We start from the raw sequence: 21030 nt of genomic DNA on the forward strand, positions 1-21030 counted from the left end.
AGATGTTGGTTTTTGATAAGTTAATATCTATGGTGAGCCACTATGGTTCACAAAAGTGACATATAAACAACTAAATTAATAAATAATATCTGGAAGATTTAATAAATCTCACAGGAATTTTATAACTAGTTTGCTGGTTGTGGAAACAATAACTTGGGCAGTGTACTGGAAAGCTAAGTTGGTGCTCAAGGCCTATATGTGGTGAGCAATGCATAGGGATATATTCACCTCCGTCTGGATTCTCCAAGCACTTGTCAAGTCACTGCCCCAACAAGCCCCTCCTCGGACCCACTCACAAGCCCCTGTGCTTACCTGGACCCACTTACCAAGCAGCTGCACACCCAGTGAGTGGGTCTGGGAGCCATCCACCCCCTCACCATGTTGCCATTTTGCCAAAAAATGGTGACTCATTTTTCCATGAATCTAATCTTATGCAAATGGTGGCCATAACAGGGCTATCTTTGCAACATTACAGGCCTAAGTGGTCCATTTACACCTGTAACATTGTGGAAATGGGTCTTTTATGGCCGCCAGAAGATTAGATTTAGGGAAAAGAACAAGCCGCCACTTAAAAAATAAAATAAAATCGATGACTCACTGAGGGAGTGGACGGCACCGAGCATTTGTGGATGAGTCCAGTAAATGCTGGGGGCTCGTGTGGCTTGGCAAGTAGGGGGCAGCTCAGTAGGGTCAGTCCAAGCGGTCAAGTGGTGGGGGAGTCTCCTGGCCTATTCATCTACCTGAGCAGCAAGGGAAAGATTCATATTGGTTTCCTAGTTTACAAGTGTGGATGCCTTTGGGTTGAAGGCTGACTATATCTCCCTTTTATACCAATCCAGGAAAAAAAAAATGTCCTGCTTAAATCCCATTAAATGAATAATACTTATTGCTGTGACTTAGTTAAGTTCCATCAGTTCCAATGGACATAAGCAGAACTAACCTTCTTTGTATTGGCACTGCTATACTATGCAGAGGCTAGGGATGGCGGAGAATTCCACCACAGACTCCAGTGAGGCCGGATTCTTTGGAATCCAGCCCCCCGGAGTCAATGGCAGAATGGAGCAACCCCCGCCACCCCATGAAGTCTGCATGGACCGGATCCTACCTGCCTCTGGCGGGTAAGGATCCGGCTGCTGCTGGCCGACATCCAGGCTGTGGCCACAAATGGCATCATGCGTAGCGGATGCCATTGGCATGCCTCTCTTTGGCCGTGATTAGGGTTGGTGGAGAATTTCTCCCCGAAACTTCGGGGGGCTGAGCGCCAACGTGTTTGGCCCCCCAAACAAGTTTTGGGGAGAAATTCTCCACACACCCCTGCCCCCGCACCCCCCCGGGATGGGACTTACCTTTGCCGAATGTCCCTCCCGGCGGCGGGTCCCGGCGGCGGTTCATCGGGTCTTCGTCAGGGGTAGGGATGGCGGAGAATTTCTCCCCGAAACTTCGGGGGGCCGAGCGCCAACGTGTTTGGCCCCCCGAACAAGTTTCGGGGAGAAATCCTCCACACACACCTGGCCCCCGCACCCCCCCCGGGATGGGACTTACCTTCGCCGAATGTCCCTCCCGGCAGCGGGTCCAGCCGACGGTTCGGCGGGTGTTCGAGCGGGGCGGGAGCGGCAGCCGGTCTTTTGACCGGCTGCCGCCGCCGCCATTGCAATAAAAGAAAAAAACAAACAATGCCCCCTGATAGGCTACGTGACGATTAACGTAGCCTATCACGGCTAGATTTGCAAAGTCAGCCGTGATAGGCTACGTAAATCGTCACGTAGCCTATCACGGATGACTTAAAAAAAAAAAAAGTGCGTACGGCTAATGGCGGCCCCCATAGGGAGCCGCCATTCCCGTTCCTTATTTGGTCGCTGTAGTCTACGTAAAGATTACGTAGACTACGGCGAAAATAAGGGCAACGCTATTTGCGTTGCCCTTATTTTCGCCGTAGTCTACGTAAAGATTTAGATAGACTACAGCGACCAAATAAGGAACGCGAATGGCAGCTCCCTATGGGGGCCGCCATTTGCGTACGCACTTTTTTTTTTTAAAGTCACCCGTTTTTACTTTTAATTTCGCGGCCGGACAAGCGAAGCGCCTCCTCCCCGGCCTGAATTTCGGCCGGGCGAGGTGGAAAGCCTCCCCCCCGGCCTGAATTTTGGCCAGGCGAGGCGGGAAGCCTCCTCCCCCCGGCCTGAACTTTGGGGGGAGAGCAGCGAAGCGCCTCCCCCCCACCGCGAAAAGCTGCGAGACCAGGTAAGTGTGTTTCGTGCACCCCTAGCTGTGATAGGCTATGTAAAGATTTACGTAGCCTATTATGGCCAAAGGGAAGGATGCAAATGGCATCTGCTATGCCATTTGCGTGCCTCCCTTTTTGCCGTGATAGGCTACATAAATCCTTATGTAGCCTATCACAGCAAAGCAGGGATGCAAATGGCGTCCCCTATGCAGGATGCCATTTGCAGCCTCAGCCTGGCTGTGGCCAGAAGTCAGGCTGCAGCAGGCAGCCCCGGTCGTCGGCAATGTGGACTCGCCGCAGAGTGGAGCCAGCTGGGGAGGATTCCAGGGGGGAGGAACGGATCACCTCCCCCCGGTCAAGGATTCCGGGGGGAGGAACAGATCACCTCTCCCCCTGGCAGACCCCCCATGGATGTTGGTAAGTGGGGTTTCGTACACCCCGAGCAGGGGCAGCGCTGACTGAAATCTTGGGATCTGCAATACCATTTAGTATCACAGCTAGGTAAAAGATGGAAGAAAAACCTGAGTTGACTGAAGGAACAGAATGGTTTTGCAGGGGCGTTGGCTTTAGATTTGGATACTAATCTATGCTAGCCTATATGCTACTGGTCTGAGTCACTAATGGGGTAATGCTGTGATTTGTATCAGTGATCCTGAGTAGTGATAATGTCCCTACAGTAAGTGTGTATTTATTGGTAGCAAGAGTTACAGGATCCAGTTGTTAAGAATGTTAAAACTCTCATCAGAATACAAAATTTCACATGTATTTAAAGTTGTTATTTATTTATGAGACCAGCCTTCATTATTAATTCCAGGATGGTACATAACAAGATCAATATAATGGAGTTGCAAGGTAGTGTGAATGTAGAGATGGCAGAAAAATCTGCCACAGACTCCAATAAGGCCAGATTCTTTAGAATCCGGCCCCCAGAGTCCGTGGCAGAACAGACTGCTCCCCCCCGCCACCATGCGAACTAAGGTTGGGATGGACCCTACCTGTCACCAGCCAGTCCGGGTCCATCCTCTTTGTTCTGTAGCTGCCCGCTGCTGGCCTGCAGACACAAATGGCATCCGGTGTAGCAGATGCCATTTGCGTCCCTGCCCTTTGCCATGATTGGCTATGTAAATATTTATGTAGCCTATCACAGCAAAGTGCAGGGATGCAAATGGCATCCCCTAGGCTAGACACCATTTGCGGCCACAGCCTGGCAGCGGATGGAAGTCTGGCTGTGGACAACCAGACAGGGAGGATTCCAGGGGGAGGGAGGGATCACCTCCCCCCCAGTGGACCCCAGAGCTGACTGGTAAGTGGGGTTCGTACACACCTATGTGAATGTCTACTTTTCTACTACTGGTAGAAAAGGAGAGGAGCAGTGATTTGCCCTACCAATTATATCCCAATAGTGTAGGGATGTATGAAAGACACTTACCTGTTCATGGATTATGTTAATGGGGGGGCATTCCGTCCCTCCCCCCAGAATCCTCGATGGGGGGGAGGTGCTCCATTACTCCCCCCTGGAATTCTCCGAGGCTAGCTGTGCTCCGCGGCAGCTCTGCGGAGCAGCCGTCCAGGCCCGTCCAGGCCACAGCCGTCCGCAGCCGGATTTCCGGCTGCGGAGGACTCCGGGTAAGACGAAAAACAAAAACCGCATATGCAAATGGCGGCGGCTACAGCCTAGGGTTGGCAGAGAATTTCTCCATGAATCTTCGGGAGGCCGAGCGCCAATGCATTCGGCCCCCCAAAAGTGTTGGGGAAATTCTCCGCTGGCCTCCCCCCCCCCCGGGCTGGGAATTACCTTCAGCGAATGTCCCTCTCGGCGGCGGGTCCTGGCGGCGGTTCGGCGGCAGTTCGTCAGGGGCGGGGGTGGCGGCTGGTCTCCTGAACAGCTGCCGCCACCGCCATTGCAAAAAAAAAAAAGTAAAGTAAAAAAAACCCATACACACCCGTGATAGGCTACGTAACGATTTACATAGCCTATCATGGCTAGATTTCCAAAGTCAGCCGTGATAGGCTACGTAAATCGTCATGTAGCCTATCATGGGTGACTTTGGAAAAAAAAAAAGCGCGTACACAAATGGCGGCGCCCATGGGGTGCTGCCATTTGCGTTCCTTATTTGGTCCCTGTAGTCTACGTAAAGATTTACATAGACTACGGCGAAAATAAGGGAACGCTATTTGCGTTTCCCTTATTTTTGCTGTAGTCTATGTAAATCTTTACGTAGACTAGACGTGCGAAAATAAGGAACGCAAATGGCGGTCCCCATGGGAGCCCCCATTTGCATACGCGCTTTTTTTTTTTTCAAAGTCACCCGTGATAGGCTACGTGACGATTTACATAGCCTATCACAGCTGACTTTGGAAATCTAGCCATGATAGGCTACGTAAATCATTACGTAGCCTATCACGGGTGTGTGTGTGTGTGTGTGTGTTTTACTTTTTTTTTTCGCAGCCAGGTAGATGGGGCGCTCCTACCCGGCCTGAATTTCGCCGGCGAGGGATGGGGCACCTCCCACCCGGCCTGAATTTCAGCCGGGCGAGGCGGGACACCTCCCCCCCTCGCCTGAACTTCGGGGGGAGAACCGAAGCGCCTCCCCCCCACCGCGAAGCAAGCTGCGGGACAAGGTAAGTCCCTTTCGTCCATCCCTACTACAGCCGCTGCCATTTCCGTTCCTTATTTTTGCCCTATTAATCTATGTAAATATTTACAAAGAGTATGATGGTGAAAATCAAGGGGAACGCAAATAGCACAGCGGGCGCTACTTGCGTCCCTTTTTGATTCCCTGTTTTAGCCTACGTAAATATTTACGTAGGCTAAAACGGGGAATCAAAAAGGGACGCAAACAGCACCCGCTATGCTATTTCTGCTCCCCTTGATTTTTGCCATCATAGTCTATGTAAATATTTACGTAGATTAAGAGGGAAAAAATAAGGAACGGAAATGGCGGCGGCCATAGCCGCCACCATTTGCATACACAGTTCTTTTTTTTTAACCCACCCAGACATGATAGGCTACGTAAAGATTTACGTAGCCTGTCAGGTTGTGTGTTTTTTTAAAAAACCTAGTCATGATAGGCTACGTAAATCTTTATGCAGCCTATCACGTCTTTCTTTTTCTTTCTTTCTTTTTTCTTTTACAACAGTGGAAATGGCAGCGGCGGCAGCCAGTCAGAAGACCGGCTGCCACAGCTGCCGCTGCAGCTGCCGCCACCTGGAATATCCGCCCCAGGTGAGTCTCATCCCGGGGGGAATCCGTGGGGGGGTGGCAGGCGGATTTCCAGCCGTGGAGGCCTCTGGGTAAAACAAAAAACAAAAACCACATACGCAAATGGTGGCTATGGCTGCCATTTCCGTTCCTTATTTTTACCCTCTTAATCTATGTAAATATTTACGTAGACTATGATGGCAAAAATAAAGGGGAACGCAAATAGCGTAGTGGGCGCTATTTGCGTCCCTTTTTGATTCCCCATTTTAGCCTACGTAAATATTTACGTAGATTAAGAGAGCAAAAATAAGGAACGGAAATGGCGGTGGCCGTAGCCGCCGCCATTTGCGTATGCGGTGTGTTTTTTTTTAACCCACCCAGACATGATAGGCTACGTAAAGATTTACGTAGCCTGTCACATCGTGTTTTTTTTTTAACCTAGTCATGATAGGCTACGTAAATCTTTATGTAGCCTATCACGTCTTTCTTTCTTTTTTGCTTTTTTTTTTCTTTTACAAGAGTGGAAATGGTGGCGGTGGCTGCCGGTCGGAAGACCGGCCGCCACAGCCGCCACTGCAGCCGCCGCCGCCTGGAAGATCCGCCCCAGGTGAGTCTCGTCCCGGGGGGGATCCGCGGGGGGGGGGTAGCAGGCCATTCTGCCACGGAGTTCGGGGGACCGAATGCACTGACATTCGGCCTCACTGTGATATGTGGTGGAATTCTCTGCCATCCCTACAATAGTGTTGGATTGATTGCTACATAATATCAGATTATAGGTTAAATGGAGAAACAAAGGGTGTATAATATACAGTTGAAAGACCAGGCCTTGGGGCTCTTGAAGCTATTTTTCTTCAAGTGAATTCTGAAAAGCAAAATGTATTCAGTGCATGTTATACGTATTTTGCACTGCATATTTGGCATTTTTCCCATGATGCTCCCACTATTTTTTCCAATACATTGTGGACCCCTTCCAGTCATTTCAATGACTAGGGTCTCAGTTTAAGGCAAAAACTATGCACGTTGTAGCCTCAAACTCTTGCACTGACTGGGTGTCCTACCAAAACATTGCAGAGCAGTGTTTGGGAGAACTTTTAACCTGGGGTTTGGGTAGGGGTTTGCCTACAAACAAAAAATGCAGAGATTACATAGTCATCAGGGGGTTGGCATGAAATGAGACAATAATGGGCTTAGTCTCAAAGCATAAACAGAATGGATAGGGAAACTCCAGAAACTGAAAGAAGATGGTGTGTGTGTGTGTGGGGGGGCGCATTCTTGAGATAAGCAATCACACTTGAAGTCAAGGTCCCAGAAAACTGTGATCAGGAACTGTGCCACTCCAGATCCCCATGAGAGGACAAGCTTGGAGTGAGTTCTGGGTATTCTCAGCAATATCCTTTATCGCTCGCTTCAGCCCTGTTGAAGGTAGGGATTACTGCAGTGGCTCTGACTGTCCTTCGTGTGTTCTTCCTCTAGATCATTCCCTCACACAGCCTTGTCTTTCCTCTGAGTCAGCCATCCTCCTAGAATAAAAGAGAGAGGGCTTTATTATTTTCCTCATGCACATTCTTCTGGTGTCAACTAGCCCCACCCTCTCCCTGGCACATAAGCATCTATTGTCAATCCTGCCCAATCTTTTTCAGTTGTTGGATGAGCTGGCCACGTTAGGCCATGTCAGTGGTCTCACTGGGTGGCAGCCCAAGCAGCATGACTCATGGTGGTAAGGGACACTGTGGGTGCATGGTGGGCAGTCTTTTCTGGGGAGATGCAAGCTCTTGTAGCAGTACTCTGCTACAAAAGGGTATCAAGTAGGGATGTATGAAAATCACTTACCTTTCGGGGATTATGCTGATGGTGCGGGGGGAGGCGTTCCGTCCCTCCCCCCAGAATCCTCGCCGGGGGGGAGGTGCTCTGTTCCTCCCCCCCCCGGAATTCTGGCCGGCCGGCTGTGCTCCGCAGTGATTCTGCAGAGTCACCGGCTGGCTCCGCCAGCAGCCAGACAACCAGCCGCTGGCTAGCAGGGATGCAAATTTGCGTCCCTGCAGTCAGCCATGATAGGCTACGTAAATGTTTACGTAGCCTATCACGGCTGAGTAAAAAAACAACAACAACGCGCATACGCAAATGGCGGCACCCATGGGCGCCACCATTTGCGTTTCTTATTTTGGCATGTCTTAGTCTACGTAAACATTTACGTAGACTAAGATGGCGAAAATAAGGGGAATGCAAATAGCGTAGCATCTACGCTATTTGCGTTCCCCTTATTTTCTCCGTCTTAGTCTACGTAAATGTTTACATAGACTAAGATGTGCCAAAATAAGGAATGCAAATGGCGGTGCCCATGGGCACCGCCATTTGCGTACGCGCATTTTTTTTTTTTACTCAGCCGTGATAGGCTATGTAAACATTTACGTAGCCTATCACGGTGTTTTTTTAAAAAAATCTAGCCGTGATAGGCTATGTAAATCTTTACGTAGCCTACCACCTTTGTTGTTGTTGTTGTTGTTTTTAACTGGAAATGGTGGTGGCGGCAGCCGGTCGGAAGACCGGCCGCTGCCGCCGAACCGCCGCCGAACCGCCGCTGAACCCGCCGCCGGAGCCGCCGCTGGAGCCGCCGCTGGAGCTGCCGCAGCCAGGAAGATCGGCCCCAGGTAAGTCTCATCCCAGGAGGTGGCGGGGGTGTGGCAGACCATTCCGCCACCGATTTCGGGTGGTAGAATGCGCTGGCATTCAGCCTCCCCGAGATCCATGGTGGAATTCTGACATCCCTAGTATCAAGTGGCTGAGTTTGCATTAGGTGACCATAAGAACTCCCAAAAATGTGGCATGGCTATACATGTCTGGTATAGCTGCTGAATATGCCCAGCTTTATTTACAATGACAGCAACCCATTCTTTGGGTATGTAAATGTAGCAATAAGGGCAGGCAGTAGAGATGGATGAATCTTTCAGTTTTGCCTTCTCCCATAGTCTTTCCTTCTCATTAATGTGCAAATTTGGGTAAGCTCTTATCAAGCTGTGATTTGTGCTGGCCAAATCAATAGGTATAGCAATTCACAGCATGGAGAGGACCATATTACAACTGCCCGTCATGTAGATATTAAAGTTGAGAAGCCTGTCAGAAAAAAGGAGGTGGTAAACCATATTCAGCACCACAAACTTGATTGAATACATAGAGAGTCAAAGCCAAGCTATTAAGTCCTAAGCACTCAAAGCCTTCTGCCAGGATAGATGAATCTGGCTCTGTTAACTAGGGATGTGTACGGATGGCAGAAAATTCCGCCACGGATTCCAGTGAGGCCGAATTCTTTAGAATCCACCCCCCCCAGAATCCGTGGTGGAACATTCTCCTGCCCCCCGCCCCCCCGCAGAATCCCCCCAGGATGGAATTTACCTGGGGTGGATGCGGCAGATTTGGCGGTGGTGGCGGCGGCTCCGGCAGTGGTGGCTCCGGCGGCTGCTCCTCTGGCCGGCTGTGGCCGGCCTGCTGAGGCCATCATTGGCGTCCTTGCAGCTGTGATAGGCTACGTAAGTATTTACGTAGCCTATCACAGCTACCCCCCCAAAAAAAACCAGCGTATGCAAATGGCAGCGGCTACGGCGGCTGCCATTTGCGTTCCCTATTTTTCACCATTCTAGACTACATAAATATTTATGTAGGCTATTACAGCAAAAAAAAAAGGGGAACGCAAATAGTGTAGTGGGCGCTATTTGCGTTCCTTTTTTTCCACCGTTCTAGCCTACGTAAATATTTATGTAGGCTAGAACGGCGAAAAAAAAGGAACGCAAATAGCGCCCACTACGCTATTTGTGTTCCCCTTTTTTTCGCCATAATAGCCGACATAAATATTTGCATAGGCTAGAACGGCAAAAAATAGGGAATGCAAATGGCGGCCAACATAGCCACCGCCATTTGCGTACGCTGTTTTTTTTTTTTTTTAGTTGCCATGATAGGCTACATAAATATTTACATAGCCTATCACGGCAGCCTGGCTGGACACAAATGGTGGCCGCTACTGCTTGTGTCTGCAGCAGCCCATCTGCAGCCAGAAATCTGGCTGCGGATGGCCCTGGCTGGCTGCTCTGCGGAGCCTCCATGGAGTGCAGCCGGCTGGGCAGGATTCCAGGGGGGAGGATCGGATCGCCTCCCTCCCCATCAAGGATTCCAGGAGGAGGGATGGAACACCTCTCCCCATCCCAAAATATTCTACGAAAAGGTATGTGCCTTTTGTACATCCATAGGGATGTGCTAACTCACCCCACTCCAGGTCCTCCAGACTCCTGCCCAGCCCCTTCCCCCTGCTCGCCAGTCCCTGGACTGTGCTCGAGCCCCTCCCACTCTCAGCAAGCAGCCCGCACTCACCCCAGCAACCTTATTGAGCTCTGAGGTCACCATTTCTAAATAAACACAAAAATGGCGATCGCAAAAATACACATGTTTTTGTATGCGCAAAAATGCACATTTTGCAAATGCACATATTCTCATGTGTGAAATGTGCATTTTTGCGAAGGAACACATTGGTATGTGTACAAAAATGTGCATTTTTAGTAAAATATACATTTACTAAAATATGCAAATGCACACGCAAATATGCACATTTGCAAAATGTGCATTTTTGCATACGCAAATATGTGCATTCACAAAAATGCGTATTTTTGCATGTGCACAAATTTGTGAGTTTTTGCGATTGCCATTTTATTTCTCTGAAAATGATGACCGCAAAGCTTGACAAGGCTGCCGGGGTGAGTGCAGGCCATTCGCCGAGTGCAGGCAGGGGGCGAGCCAGGGCAGGGGCTTGGCAAGCTGGGCTCAGGGGTGCAGGCAAGAGCAGGTCCACCAGATTCCTGGACTGAATTGGGAGCCCATGCCATCCCTACTGTTAACTACAACCCCCCAAACTGGTATCTCCTCCAAACACATGCCAGAGTTTTGTGCCAGTTCTGTGCAGTTCTGTGCCACAAATCCTGACTTTTGTGCTTCCACCCACAACTGTGTAATTATACATCAAATGCAGGTTCATAGTTAACAGGCACAAAAACCAACATTGGCATGTCACCTCCAAACCTGTGCCAAAGTTTTGTGTGGTTCTGTGCCACAAAACTCAGGTTATGTGAAAATGACATACTCTTAGGTGGGGCCTAGTGAAGACAAAAAATCCACATTCTCATAACCCAAGCCAAAGTTTTCTGCTAGTTTTCTGCTGTTTTGTGCCACAAATCCCAAATTTGGTGCACCCACCAAAGGCATGAAAAAATGACATACCATCAGGTGGGGCATGGTGAAGTACAAAGAATCTATATAACATCTGAACCAATGTTTTCTGCTGGTTTTGTGCTGTTTTGTGCCACAAAAAGTGAGTTTGGTGCACCCACCAAATGTTGGCATAAGTTCAGAGGAGACACTAGTTTGGAGGCTTCATTGTTAACAGATCCGATGAATCTGGCAGTTTCACCTTCTCCCACATCCTTAAAAAAAAATCAAAAAAAAATCCCAAGTTCTGTCTGTCCCATTTATAACGAAATTTGTCAATTTTGATTTTTAAAAAAGTTAAATGAACCAAACAAAATTCTCACTCATACCCAGGAGTAGAGTTAAAAGGATTTTCAGTGGGCTATAATGTGCAGGATTTGATTTAGGGTTAACTTCGAACTAACATCAGTAATAAGTGCAAGGTGTAAGGCTGGGCAACGTCTTCTATATTCCCTAGGCAGCATAGCCAATGGTGAGAGCTGATTGGCCAAAACATCTGGAAGGGCCACACGTTGCCCACCCCTGGTCTAAAGCCTGGGTTGCCCACCCCTGGTCTAAAGCCTGGGTCTCAAGGTAACCATGCAAATTCGTATTCCTGTGGTCAATTCTTCAACCCCTAATGGAAAGTAATATTTACAAGTCCTTACCAGATGCTCTGGCATCATCATCACACCAAACCCCATTCAATGTCAGTGGCAACAAGGGATAGTACAGGTACTTGACTACTGTGCCCACCGAGCCTCTGGCCTCGCTTGCCCCCTCCAGAACGTTCCCCTCCTTCACCTGGACCCATCTGCAATCGCCTGCCATTTTCCCAAGCTTTTTTTTTTTAATGGAAAATGGCGTATTTAGCCTCTAATATTGCGAATATCAACCTTTCCCAGCCTGAATTTGCGCATTTTTAAATATGCACATTTTTAACGTCTTCCTTTTTTCATAAAAACAGGCTTGGGAAAATGGCGGGCGCTCAAAGACAGGATCCAGGGTGAGTGCCGATGGCTCAGCAGACTCGTGGGGCTCGAGTGTGTGTCTGGGGGGAGGCTTCAGCAGGGGCAGCTCTTCAGCAGGAACCCGCCGAAATCGGATGGGTATGGGTCCATCTGCCCCTAATGCCAACTGCTGGCAAGAGCAACGATACTTGTATCCTGACAGGATGCCATGTGGGAAGAGCTTGTTCATGTTACAGTTAGCGGTGGTGAAAAACTTGCAACAGGAATACTGACTGACTAGAGGTGTACAAAACCTCGCTTCCCTGGCTCCGCCGGGTTCTGCAGGTGGGGGGACACGATCTGTTCCTCCCCCTGGAATCTTTGATGGGGGGGAGGTGATCCGTTCCTCCTCCCCCCCGGAATCCTGCCCAGCCGTCTCCACTCCATGGCCAGGCTGTGGAGCTGCCAGCCAAGCCAACCCGCAGCGGGACCTCCAGCCGCTGCCGGGCTGGTGCAGATGCAAATGGCGTCCTGAGTAGGGGACGCCATTTGTGTCCCTATGGTAGCCCATGATAGGCTACGTAAATATTTACATAGCCTATGATGGCTAAAGCAGGGATGCAAATGGCATCCCCTAGGCCATTTACATTCCCTACGCCATTTGCATTCCCGCTTTAGCCGTCATAGGCTACTTAACTATTTACGTAGCGTATCTAGGGATGTATGACAGGCACTTACCTTTCTTTTCGCGGATTATGTTGATGGTGGGGGGGAGGTGCTCCGTACCTCCCCCCGGAATCCTGGATGGGGGGGAGGTGCTCCGTACCTCCCCCCCCCCCGGAATCCTGGCTGGCTGGCTGTGCTCCTCAGGGATTCTGCGGAGCCACCGGCTGGCTCCGCCAGCAGCCGGACATCCGGCCGCTGGCTAGCAGGGACACAAATGGCGGCGGCTGTAGCCGCCGCCATTTGCGTCCCTGCAGTCAGCTGTGATAGGCTATGTAAATGTTTACGTAGCCTATCACGGCTGACTTAAAAAAAAAATAACAACGCGCGTACGCAAATGGCGGCGGCCATAGCCGCCACCATTTGTGTTCCTTATTTTCGCCGTCTTAGTCTAAGTAAATCTTGATGTAGACTAAGACGTGTCAAAATAAGGAATGCTAATAGCGTTGCCCTTATTTTCGCCGTAGTCTACGTAAATCTTTACGTAGACTACCCGGGCCCAAATAAGGAACGCAAATGGCGGCGCCCATGGGCGCCGCCGTTTGTGTAAGCGCTTTTTTTCCCCCAAAGTCACCCATGATAGGCTATGTAATGATTTACATAGCCTATCATGGCTGACTTTGGAAATCTAGCCATGATAGACTACGTAAATCGTTACGTAGCCTATCACGGGTGTGTGTGTGTGTGTGTGTGTTTACATTTAGTTTTTTATTTTGCGGCCAGGGAGATGAGGTGCTCCTCCCCGGCCTGAATTTAGGTGGCAAGGGATGGGGCGCCTCCCCCCCGGCCTGAATTTCAGCCGGGCGGGGCAGGGCGCCTCCCCCCCTGGCCTGAACTTTGGGGGGAGAACCGAAGCACCTCCCCCCCCACTGCGAAGCAAGCTGCGGGACTAGGTAAGGGACTTTCATCCATCCTTAGGCGGAACGGAACACTTACCTTCACCTCCCCACGGAATCCTCTTCGGCCAGATCCTCCGGCTCTGGATTGCCAGCGATACAGCTGCCATGCCATATTGCTGGCTGAAGGGAACTGACTGCAGAAGCAAATGGCATCCAGGACGCCATTTGCGGCTGTATAGGTCTTAGTTTGAGGTAAATGCAGCTGTAAATGGCTGCATTTGTGTCCACAGTCAGTCCCCTTCAGCCATGGTGGAGCATGGTGGACATATCGCTGGTGCTTTGGAGCCAGCCAGCAGCTCTGTGGAATCACCGTGGAGTGGAGCCAGCTGAAGAGGATTCTGGGGGAGGAATGGATCACCTCCCCCCTGTGGGTGGATTCCCCATTGACTTCAGGTAGGGAATCTGCCCATCCCTATGCTGAATGAGGTGAGGCTAGTGGCTACTAAGAAGAGGGCCTTTTCAGTGGTGGCACCCTGGTTGAGGAATGCCCTTCTTAGAGAGGCTTGCCTGGCACCAACATTGTGGTTTCCTGTCACTGTTAACGGCTGACAAAATAGCCGATATACAATCTTGCCTTGACAATTTCTATGTATGTTTCATATTGCACTTTGTTCCCTTTGACAGATCAGACATACAAGGGGAAGGCTATATATATTTTACAGCTGCCAGTGGGCAGTTATGGAAGACCAACTTTTTAAAAAACAAGCACCAGTGTTTTCGGGCAAATTCCTGAAGTCTATCTATCTATCTATCTATCTATCTATCTAGGCCCCATTTGTGCAAATCCCAAGGTCAGAAAATATATATAAATATATATGATTGCCTCATTTGTATAAACCACAGGGGCTGAAAAAATAAGAAAAATATATATTAAGGCCCCATTTGAGCAAATTCCCTCCCCCGATAAAAAAGTCAGGGAATGAAAAGGGGTTGTGATTAGGAATAGACGAAAGTCCCTTACCTGTCCTCGAAGCTTGCTTCGCGGTGGGGGGGAGGTGCTTCGCTTCTCCCCCCGAAGTTCATGCGAGGGGGGGGAGGTGCCCCGCCTCGCCCGGCCGAAATTCAGGCCGGGCAGGAGGCGCCCCATCCCTCGCCGGCGAAATTCAGGCCGGGTAGAAGTGCCTCGTCTCCCCAGCCGTGAAAGAAAAATTGAAAAAAAAAAACCCACCCGTGATAGGCTACATAACGATTAACGCGTTTAATCTATTTGCGTTGCCCTTATTTTCGCCGTAGTCTACTTAAATCTTTATGCAGACTACAGGGACCAAATAAGGAACACAAATGGCGGCTCCCTATGGGGGCCGCCATTTGCGTACGCGCTTTTTTTTTTTTTTCAAAGTCACCCGTGATAGGCTACGTGACGATTTACGCAGCCTATCATGGCTGACTTTGGAGATCTAGCCATGATAGGCTACGTTAATCGTTACGTAGCCTATCACGGGTTGTTTTTTTTTACTGCACTTGTAATGGCAGCGGCGGCAGCCGGTCAAAAGACCGGCTTCCGCCCCTGACGAAGACCCGACAAACCGCTGCCAGGACCCGCCGCCGGAAGGGACATTTGTGAAAGGTAAGTCCCATCCCGGGGGGGGCGGGGGGGCGGAGAATTTCACCTCCAATTTCGGGGGGCCAAATGCGTTGGCACTTGACCCCCCGAAGTTTCGGGGAGAAATTCTCCCCCATCCCTAGTTGTGATCCAAGTGGGGAGGGTCATGGGATGGGCACATAGGACCCTAGGATATCAGGTGGAGGACCAAGAGGGAAGAAGGGGGAGAACAACTAATGGAAAGCTTGATTGTCTGTCAGCTTACACACAGAGTGGATTGTCAAGTTGTGCAAACTCACCCACTATCTTCTTTTTTGATCAGAAAGTAGGGTGGGTGGGAGAAAGTGGGAGAAGGCAGCCATTTAGGAATGGTTATTGAATTCAGTGGGGATGTTTGAACTTAAACCAACTCTTTTGCAATGTTACACAATTACTGGGAGAGGGAGCATGCCCTGAGCAAGCTTGGGATTCCACCTAAATTCTCCTTGGGCTTCTCCACATGAGCAATTTATTGAACACTCATGATTGGCCACTCATTGAAGTCTGCGGGTCTTTTAGATGATGTTGTCAACCTCTAGGATGTCTCCCACACTTTCTCCCGATAATCTCACATTTAGAAGACTGGAGATAATGCACTATTTCAAATTATCACAGGATATTGTGGGATATCCCCAGCGTGTAAAGTTGGCATTACACTATAATACAGCCACTAGATGGTGCTGTTTCATTGAACCTGATGGAGCATTGTCGAGAGGGGAAGTTTTCAATTACAAATCATGTGGTCATCATTGGTTGCCATCTAAAGGTGTCTGTAGTGAACGTGGAAAGATTCCAGAAGAAGAAACCTTGGTAAGGGTGCGGGCTTTCTCCTTAGTGTAGAGATGCCCCTTCTCCTTCCGTTCTATCCTTTTTTCCCCCCGTAACATAATGGGTGCATCAGTGGTAGCTTCCCATGGCGGAAAGGGTGTCACTATGCTGGCTCTTTCTTTCTTTCTTTCTTTCTTTCTTTCTTTCTTTCTTTCTACTGAACCAATGTTGTGACATGCTGGCACAGAGAAATTTAAGAATAATCCAATACCCACTCAGCAGACATCATGTGATATTAGCATCACTCTATGAATTTATTTTTATGCTTCTTTACCCAGTAGAAGCAGATATCCAACAGCACAAGAGTTGACTCTACACATGGACATCACCAGATGGTCAATATCAAAATCAGATTGATTATGTCCTTTGCAGCCAAAGATGGAGAAGCTCTATACAGTCAGTGAAAACAAGACGTGGAGCTGACTGTGGCTCAGATCATGAGCTGCTTCTTGCAAAATTCCGGCTTAAATTGAAGAACGTAGGGAAAACCACTAAACCATTCAGGTATGACCTAAATCATATCCCTGATGAATATACAGTGTAGGTGAGGAATAGATTTCAGGGATTAGACCTGATAGACAGAGTGCCTGAGGAACTATGGATGGAGGTCCATAACATTGTTCAGGAGGCAGCAACGAAATCCATCGCAAAGAAAAAGAAATGCAAGAAAGCCAAATGGCTGTCAGATGAGGCTTTACAAGTAGCTGAGGAAAGAAGGGAAGTGAAAAGCAAGGGAGAAAGGGGAAGATATATCCAACTGAATACAGAGTTCCAGAGAATAGCAAGGAGAGACAAGAAGGCCTTCTTAAATGAACAATGCAAAGAAATTGAGGAAAACAACAGAATGGGAAAGACTAGAGATCTCTTCAAGAAAATCGGAGATATCAAAGGAACGTTTTGTGCAAAGACGGGCATGATAAAGGACAAAGAAGGCAGGGACCTAACAGAAGCAGATGAGATTAAGAAGAGGTGGAAAGAATACACAGCAGAACTATACAGGGAAGATCTTAATGTCCCTGATAGCCATGATAGTGTGGTCACTGAACTTGAGCCAGACATCCTAGAGTGTCAGGGTGGACACTGAGCCCATAGAATCTCAGAGCAGTTCTGATTCTGAGGAGGAACAGCCGTCTGTGGGAGAGGAGCGTGCTCATCCCTCCCAGGCCCAGCAGCTGGCAGAGAATCCTCCTGCAGGCATTCCAGAGATAGATAGTGGTCCTGGGAGTGAAAGAGTGTGGGAGGAGGGCTGGCTGGATGCGCAACGCAGACGCAAAGAGCGACGAGCTATGGAGGGCGCGGAAAGGAGGCGTAGCGCCCATTTGGCACGCAAGCAACGGTTGCGTCCAGAGGACCCAAGGGAAAAGGGGAGGGACTCTCCCTAGCCCATAAGTTCAGGGTCTGCAAGTGATTTTTGTTCAAATGGCGACCAGCTGTTTCCAACCTGGGGAATAGATTACTCTGCTGTTCATAGCTTAGTCGCTGGTGATAGAGTTATTAAGTTGTAAAAGGAATAAAGCCTTGAAAAGAATCCTTTGTCTGTGTTTGGAGTTAGCTACTGGAGTAGACTGAAAGAGGCCGGCTAGAGCCTCCTGACATAGAGAGTGAAGTCAAGTGGGCCTTAGGAAGCATTACTAACAACAAAGGTAGCGGAGATGACAGTATTCCAGCTGAGCTATTTAAAATCCTAAAAGATGATGCTGTTAAAATGCTGCACTCAATATGCCAACAAATTTGGAACACTCAACAGTGGCCACAAGACTGGAAAAGGTCAGTTTACATTCCAGTTCCAAAGAAGGGCAACGCCAAAGAGTGTTCAAACTACCGCACAATTGCACTCATTTCACATGCCAGCAAGGTGATGCTCAAAATCCTACAAGCTAGGCTTCAGCAGTATGTGAACCGAGAACTAGCGGAAGTACAAGCTGGGTTTCAAAGAGGCAGAGGAACTAGAGATCAAATCGCCAACATTCGCTGCATCATGGAGAAAGCAAGAGAATTCCAGAAAAACGTCTATTTCTGATAGTAGTCTATCATTGACTACGCTAAAGCCTTTGATTGTGTGGATCACAACAAACTGTGGCAAATTCTGAAAGAGATGGGAGTACCAGACCACCTTACCTGTCTCCTGAGAAACCTGTACGAGGGTCAAGAAGCAACAGTAAGAACCAGAGATGGAACAACCAATTGGTTCCAAATTGGGAAAGGAGTACGACAAGGCTGTATATTGTCACCCTGCTTATTTAATTTATATGCAGAGTACATCATGAGAAACGCCAGGTTGGATGAATCACAGGTCGGAATTAAGATTGCTGGGAGAATGATCAACAACCTCAGATATGCAGACGATACCACCCTAATGGCAGAAAGCGAAGAGGCTGTAAAGAGCCTCTTGTTGAGGGTGAAAGTGGAGCATGCAAAAGCTGGTTTGAAACTCAACATTGAAAAAACAAAGATCATAGCATCTGGCCTGATCACTTCCTGGCATATAGAAGGGGAAGAAATGGAAGCAGTGACAGATTTTATTTTCTTGGGCTCCAAGATCACCACAGACAGTGACTGTAGCCATGAAATTAAAAGATGCTTGCTCCTTGGGAGGAAAGCTATGGCAAACCTAGACAGCATAGTAAGAAGCAGAGACATCACCTTGCCGACAAAGGTCCATCTAATCAAAGCTATGGTTTTCCCAGTAGTAATGTATGGCTGTGAGAGCTGGACTATAAGGAAGGCTGAGTGCTGAAGAATCGATGCTTTCGAACTGTGGTGCTGGAGAAGACTCCCTGGACTGCAAGGAGGTCAAATCAGTGCATCCTAAAGAAAATCAACCCTGACTGCTCATTGGAAGGACTGAAACTGAAGCTCAAATATTTTGGCCACCTAATGCGAAGACTGAAAAGACTGAAGGCAAAAGGAGAAGGGGACGGCAGAGGATGTGATGGCTAGATAGCATCACCGATGCAATGAATATGAACTTGAGCACTCTCCGGGAGAGAGTGGAGGACAGGAAGGCCTGGCGTGCTATGCTCCATGGGGTCACGAAGAGTCGGACACGACTTAACGACTGAACAACAACAAAGAAGCAGATAACTTTGTAGATAAGTATCTTGCCTTTCCTAAAGCTATGTGTGTGTATGTTGTGGTGGCAGTTCCTGCAAAACAATAGCAAGGTTCTATGGATAGTCAATAGCTCTGTCACAGATTCAATGATAGTATTTTTTTTATTCTTGGGAAACTTTAAGGGCAGAATTCAAAGGGGAACCTACACCCCTGCCAACTCCTTTATGCCCTGCCAATTCCCTTGCACAACTGGGACCCACTGCTTACATGAGAGACATTTAATGCTTCCTTGGGGAAGCCTCCAAATGAGTGGAAGTGCAAGTATGTGAGCTCCACTGATCTGCCTCCTTCCAGAAATGAACATTTCCACTTGTTTTGGGTTGTCCCAAAAGCGCTAAACTGCCATTGTGCAAATGGTGGGGGCCACTTGTACAATGGAATTGGTAGGATGGAAGAGAATGGGCAGGGATTCCAATGGGGAAGTGCCCCACTGGATTCTGCCCTCAGTCTTCTCAGACTAAAAAGATGAGCAAATGTGTGGACTTATCTTGGGCATGTTCTTTGTGTCCCATTTGGACATTTAGGGTAAAATCCAGCAGAAGTCCTATTTAGAGTAGACCCACTGAAATAAATGGGACTTAAGTCAGTCATGACTAAAATTGGGGCCATAGCTTAGTTGAAGAGTATGTGCCTTACATGCAGAAATTCTCAGATTCAATCCCAGGTATCTCCAGGTAGGGCTGAAAAAACCTCCTGCCTGAAACCCTGGAGAGCCACTACCAGTCAGTGTTGACAATACTGGGCTAGATGGACCAATGGTCTGACTTGGTATAAGGCAGCTTCCTATGTTCCTAAGCCCCATTCATTTCAATGGGTCTACTCTTAGTAGGACTTATGATGGATCTTGCCCTTAGAGTTGAAGACTCCTTTGATAGGGATGTTGTGGGCATCCAGCTGGGGCTCGAGGCCAGTTTGGCCCTCCAGAGACCAGTCTGGAGACTCCTGCGCTTGCCTGAGTTGGTGCACACCACACTGGGCAAGTGCAGGGATCCCCAGTCCCTTGCCGAGCCGCAAAATGGCAGCTCAATCCTTTTTTCTGCAAAGGCTGATTTTGTGCAAATGGTGGCCATTGACAGCCTGTAAACTTGCATGATGGCAGCCTGTAATCTTGTGTAAATGGCCACTTTTTACCACTAGTGTAAAATCAGTCTTTATGAAAAAGGCCGAGCTTACACAAAATGGCAGCTCACTGAGTGATTGGGCAGCCGCATGAGCAGGGGTGGGGGTCTGGAGACGGACCAGACCGCAGTAGGTTTGCCATCCCTAGCTACAGAGTGTTACATCTGAATTCCTCTGACACGTCTTTCTCTTATTTTCAGTCTGCATTTGGCATGCAATATTTCTGAATGCTATCTTCCACCTCTCACCTTTGAGGTGAACATTTCACAGTGTTACTTGTCATATGCACTATTTTAAGGCTTCTGTATTAGATTTTAAAAAAACCGAATGAACAATAACGCTGGCACTTCAAGAAGAAATGTACTGCAATGTTGTTAGACAAAAATGTAAAATAATCTTTTTCCAAGGCACAGGGAACTAAACATCGTATACAATAAATACAAACTACCACACACATAAATCACAGTTAGATATAAACAAAATATTTTTACAAACCTCTGCCTTTTATAGCAGGCAAAAAGAAAATAGCATGCTTTAAATGGCATCCATTCACATTTATAGTGAGACAAAAAAAAAACTGAGTTATCTACTTGTACAACCTGTTGTATGTATTAAAGCAACAGTTAATGAGTAGAATGAGACAATAAAACACATAAAATAGCATTAGAACCATAAAATGCATTATGCTGCTGGAACATTGGTACGATGCTACCTCTACAACCCACTTTGACCATTTGGATAGTTTAAATGAGGCTGAGAATCAGGATATATTTATTATTGCTTATATTAGCTTGAAGGAAACACATATTATTCACCAGGACAATATAAATTACATCCTCAAAATACACTATGTGACTGTATAGTGTAGTACTTCATTTCCATATAGTGTACTTAAACCTTCATTTTGTCTGTTTAAAAATGCTTTATCTAATCTAATATTTGAGGTTTTAGGAAAGGTAAGATAGTATAGGGGAAAAGGAGTAGCATGAGTAATGATGGAAGGGGGTTTGCAGTATGTAGAGAAGGAGCATGTAGCCTATATATCTGCTGCCTCCTGAATGTTGTAGTTTCAGAAATGTTGTCAACATGCTTTCAGTGCTATTACATCAATCTCCATGATGTATGTAGCATTTCAAACCACAAAGTATTTGCTTCATCATTTA

Source organism: Heloderma suspectum, chromosome 3 (assembly GCF_057233095.1).
Source record: "Heloderma suspectum isolate Gila_16-S chromosome 3, 16-S_ref, whole genome shotgun sequence".
Taxonomy (NCBI): Eukaryota; Metazoa; Chordata; class Lepidosauria; order Squamata; family Helodermatidae; genus Heloderma; species Heloderma suspectum.